This window comes from Balaenoptera acutorostrata, chromosome X (genome assembly GCF_949987535.1).
Source record: "Balaenoptera acutorostrata chromosome X, mBalAcu1.1, whole genome shotgun sequence".
NCBI classification, from domain to species: Eukaryota; Metazoa; Chordata; class Mammalia; order Artiodactyla; family Balaenopteridae; genus Balaenoptera; species Balaenoptera acutorostrata.
The window spans coordinates 78,730,436-78,736,246 of record NC_080085.1 but is presented as its reverse complement, the minus strand read 5'-3'; the positions used below and the strand labels follow the sequence as shown (position 1 = coordinate 78,736,246).

Sequence of the window (5,811 nt, the reverse complement as noted above, 5' to 3'; positions counted from 1 at the left end):
CAAATGCTAAAACAACATGGCAAAAACTTGTATTTATTAACATTATATTCTGTGTCAAGTATTATGCAAAATGGGTAATAGCATACCAATTTATAAATATGGAATTGGTCCCACAAAATATTTAATAAACTTGGCCATAATCATCCATGTAGAACATGTTGGCAGGAACATTTAAATATTAATCTATCTGGTTCAAAAGTCTCTATTTTTTCCATCAAATCACATGTTCTCAAAAAAATAACTAGTTTGCCAAATTTCTAAAATTTTCTGCATTAACACTTGTATATAGCACAAAAGTAACTACTTTCCAAAATGTTATTTTAAAAAAGATACAATGTTAATACCATATAATCAATTTGACCCAAGATTAATAATCAGTAGATATTTCTGATTATCAGATAGGGTGATTCATCTCTCACTTTAAATATCAATTCTATTTTCAGGAAGGAAAACGTCCATCAATAAGGTAAATTGGTAGGGAATTGTTAAGAAAAAATATTTAGTTTAAAAAGATGAATTTAAGAAGAAATACAAATGTCACTAAACAATATTACCTGGGGAGACCTTCAAGATGGTAGAGGAGTAAGACATGGAGATCACCTTCCTCCCCACAAATACATCAGAAATACATCTACATGTGGAACAACTCCTACAGAACACCTACTGAATGCTGGCAGAAGGCCTCAGACTTCCCCAAAGACAAGAAACTCCCCACGTACCTGGGGAGGGCAAAAGAAAAAAAAGCAGAGACAAAAGAATAGGGATGGGACCTGCACCTCTGGGAGGGAGATGTAAAGGAAGAAAAGTTTCCACACACTAGGAAACCCCTTCACTGGCAGAGACTGGGGGTGGCAGGGGGGAAGCTATGGAGTCACAGAGGAGAGCACAGCAATAGGGGTACAGAGGGCAAAGCAGAGAGATTTCCGCACAGAGGATCATTGCCAGCCAGCACTCATCAGCCTGAGAGGCTTGTCTGCTCACTGACCAGGGCAGATGGGGGCTGGGAGCTGAGGCTCAGGCTTCAGAGGTCAGATCCCAGGGAGAGGACTGGGGTTGGCTGTGTGAACACAGCCTGAGGTGGGCTAGTGCACAACAGCTAGCCGGGAAGGAGTCCAGGAAAAAGTCTGGAGCTGCCTAAGAGGCAAGAGACCATTGTTTTGGGGGGCGTGAGGAGAGTGGATTCAAAGCACCACCTAAAGGAGCTCCAGAGATGGATGTGAGCTGCAGCTGTCAGTGGGGACACCAGACACGGCATGAAACGTGAAGGCAGCTGCTGCAGCCACCAAGAAGCCTGTGTGCAAGCACAGGTCACTATCCACACCTCCCCTCCCAGGAGCCTGTGCAGCCCGCCACTGCCAGGGTCCCGTGATCCAGGGACAACTTCCCCGAGAGAACACACGGCGCGCCTCAGGCTGTTGCAACATCACACCAGTCTCTGCCGCCACAGGCTCACCCCACATTCAGTACCCCTCTCTTCCGTGGTCTGAGTGAGCCAAAGCCCCCTAATCAGGTGCTATTTTAACCCCGTCCTGTCTGAGCAAAGAACAGATGCCCTCAGGCGACCTACACACAGAGGCGGGGCCAAACCCAAAGCTAAACACCAGGAGCTGTGCGAACAAAGTAGAGAAAGGGAAGTCTCTCCCAGCAGCCTCAGGAGCAGTGGATTAAATCTCCACAATCAACTTGATGTACCCAGCATCTCTGGAATACATGAATAGACAACAAATCATGGCAAAATTGAGGCGGTGGAATTTGGGAGCAACTGTAGACTTGGGGTTTGCTTTCTGCATCTAATTTGTTTTTGGTTTTAAGTTTATCTTAGTTTAGTGTTTACAGTTTATTATAATTGGAAGATGTGTTTATTGATTTGGTTGCTCTCTTCCTTTTATATATATATATTTTTTCCTTTTTCTCTTTTTGTGAGTATGTATGTGTATGCTTCTTTGTGTAATTTTGTCTGTATAGCTTTGCTTTTACCATTTGTCCTAGGGTTTGTCTGTCCTTTTTTTTTTTTTTTAAGTATAGTTTTTAGTGCTTGTTATCACTAGTGGATTTGTTTTTTAGTTTGACTGTTCTCTTCTTTCTTTCTTTCTTTCTTTTTAATTTATAACATTTGTTTAATTTTTATTTTAATAAATTTCTTTTCTTTTCTTTCTTTCTTTCTTTCTTTCTTTCTTTCTTTCTTTCTTTTTTTCTTTCTTTCTCCCTTTTCTTCTGAGTTGTGTGGCTGCAGGGTCTTCATGCTCTGGCCAGGTGTCAGGCCTGTGGCTCTGAGGAGGGATAGCCGAGTTCAGGACATTGGTCCACCAGAGACATCCCAGCTCCATGTAATATCAAACAGTGAAAGTTCTCCAAGAGATCTCCATCTCAATTCTAAGACCCAGCTCCACTCAACGACCAGCAAGCTACAGTGCTGGACACCCTATGCCAAATGACTAGCAAGACAAGAACACACCAACACCCATTAGCAGAGAGGCTGCCTAAAATCATAATAAAGTCACAGACACCCCAATACACACCACTAGACGTGGTCCTGCCCACCAGAAAGACAAGATATAGCCTGATCCACAAGAGCACAGGCACCAGTCCCCTCCACCAGGAAGCCTACAAAACCCACTGAACCAACATTAGCCACTGGGGAGAGACACTAAAAATAACGGGAACTACAAACCTGCAGCCTGCAAAAAGAAGACACCAAACACAGTAAGTTAAGCAAAATGAGAAGACAGAGAAACACACAGCAGATGAAGGAGCAAGGTAAAAACCCACCAGACCTAACAAATGAAGGGGAAATAGGCAGTCTACCTGAAAAAGAATTCAGAGTAATGATAGTAAAAATGATCCAAAATCTTGGAAATAGAATGGAGAAAATACAAGAAATGTTTAAAAAGGACCTAAAAAAACACAAAAAGCAAGCAAACAATGATGAACAACAAAATAAATGAAATTAAAAATTATCTAGAAGAAATGAATAGCAGAATAAAGGAAGCAGAAGAACGGATAAGTGACCTGGAAGATAAAATAGTGGAAATAACTACCACAGACCAGAATAAAGAAAAAATAATGGAAAAAATTGAGAAAAGAAAGGGACTGAGAAAATATTTGAAGAGATTATAGTTGGAAACTTCCCTAATATGGGAAAGGAAATAGTCAATCAAGTCCAGGAAGCACAGAGAGTCCCATATAGGATAAAACAAACGAGAAACACACCAAGACACATATTACTCAAACTATCAAAAATTAAATACAAAGAAAAAATATTAAAAGCAGCAAAGCAAAAACAACCAATGACATACAAGGGAATCCCCATAAGCTTAACAGCAACTCTGCAAGCCAGAAGGGAGTGGCAGGACATATTTAAAGTGACAAAAGGGAAAATCACAAATCAAGCCTTGGTAAACTTTTAAAAAATGAAATAGTATCAAGTATCTTTTCCGACGACAACGCTATGAGAGTAGATATCAATTACAGGAAAAAATCTGTAAAAAATACAAACACATTGAGGCTAAACAATACACTACTTAATAACCAAGAGATCACTTAAGAAATCAAAGAGGGAATCAAAAATACTTAGAAACAAATGACAATGAAAACACGACAACCCAATACCTATGGGATGCAGCAAAAGCAGTTCTAAGAGGGAAGTTTATAGCCATACAATCCTATCTCAAGAAACAAGAAACAACTCAAATAAACAACCTAACCTTACACCTAAAGCAACTAGAGAAAGAAGAACAAAAAACCCCAAAGTTAGCAGAAGGCAAGAAATCATAAAGATCAGATCAGAAAAAAATGAAAAAGAAATGAAGGAAACGATAGCAAAGCAAAGATGTATAAAACTAAAAGCTGGTTCTTTGAGAAGATAAACAAAATTGATAAACCATTAACCAGACTCATCAAGAAAAAAAGGGAGAAGACTCAAATCAATAGAATTAAAAATGAAAAAGGAGAAGAAACAACAGACATGGCAGAATCACAAAGGATCATGAGAGATTACTACAAGCAACTATATGCCAATAGAATGGACAACCTGGAAGAAATGGACAAATTCTTAGAAAAGCACAACCTGTGCTCGCTTCGGCAGCACATATACTAAAATTGGAACGATACAGAGAAGATTAGCATGGCCCCTGCGCAAGGACGACATGCAAATTCGTGAAGCACTCCATATTTTTAATAAATAAAATAAAAATAAAATTGAAAAAAAAAATAAGAAAAGCACAACCTTCCGAGACTGAACAAGGAAGAAACAGAAAGTATAAACAGACCAATCACAAGTACTGAAATTGAGACTGTGATTTAAAATCTTCCAACAAACAAAAGCCCAGGACCAGATGGCTTCACAGGCGAATTCTATCAAACATTTAGAGAAGAGTTAACACCTATCATTTTCAAACTCTTAAAAAATATAGCAGAAGGATGAACACGCCCAAACTCATTCTACGAGGCCACCATCACCCTGATACCAAAACCAGACAAAGAGGTCACAAAGAAAGAAAACTACAGGCCAATATCACTGATGAACATAGATGCAAAAATCCATGACAACATACTAGCAAACAGAATCCAACAGCACATTAAAAAGATCATACACCATGATCACGTGGGGTTTATCCCAAGAATGCAAGGATTCTTCAACATATGCAAATCAAACAATGTGATAAAACATATTAAAATATTGAAGGATAAAAACCATATGATCATCTCAATAGGTGCAGAAAAAGCTTTTGACAAAATTCAACACCCATTTATGAAAAAAACCATCCAGAAAGTAGGCATAGAGGGAACTTACCTCAGCATAATAAAGGCCATACATGTCAAACCCACAGCCAACATCGTTCTCAATGGTGAAAAACTGTAACCATTTCCTCTAAGATCAGGAACAAGACAAGGTTGTCCACTCTCACCACTATTATTCAACATAGTTTTGGAAGTTTTAGCCACAGCAATCAGAGAAGAAAAAGAAAGAAAAGGAATCCAAATCGGAAAAGAGGAAGTAAAGCTGTCACTGGTTGCAGATGACATGATACTATACATAGAGAATCCTAAAGATGCTACCAGAATAGTACTAGAGCTAGTCAATGAATTTGGCAAAGTAGCAGGATACAAAATTAATGTACATGAATCTCTTAAATTCCTATACACTGATGATGAAAATCTGAAAGAGAAATTAAGGAAACACTCCCATTTACCACTGCAACAAAAAGATTAAAATACCTAGGAATAAACCTACCTAAGGAGACAAAAGACCTGCATGGAGAAAATTATAAGACACTGAGGAAAGAAATTAAAGATGATACAAACAGATGGAGAGATATACCATGTTCTTGGATTGGAAGAATCAACATTGTGAAAATGGCTATACTACCCAAAGCAATCTACAGATTCAATGCAATCCCTTTCAAACTACCGATGACATTGTTCACAGCACTAGAACAAAAAAATTCACAATTTGTATGGAAACACAAAGGACAGAGAATAGCCAAACAATTGAGAAAGAAAAATGCAGCTGGAGGAATCAGTCTACCTGACTTCACACTGTACTGCAAAGCCACAGTAATCAAGAGAATATTGTCCTGGCACAAAAACAGAAATATAGATCAGAATAGAAAGCCCAGAGATAAACCCACGTGCATATGGTCAACTTATGTTTGAAAAAGTAGGCAAGAATATACAATGGAGAAAAGACAGTCTCTTCAATAAGTGGTGCTAGGAAAGCTGGACAGCTATATATAAGAGAATGAAATTGTAACACTCCCTAACACCATACACAAAAATAAACTCAGAATTGATTAAAGACCTAAATATAAG

The 5,811-nt window shown here is 38.6% G+C and overlaps 1 non-coding gene across 1 annotated transcript; it reads left to right on the top strand.

Annotated features, from left to right (window-relative positions):
- The first annotated feature begins 4,068 nt into the window (after window positions 1-4,068).
- On the top strand, window positions 4,069-4,175 carry LOC130706556 (U6 spliceosomal RNA). The gene has a single exon (XR_009006778.1). It is a non-coding gene; the product is annotated as a U6 spliceosomal RNA (small nuclear RNA).
- Window positions 4,176-5,811: the final 1,636 nt, after the last annotated feature.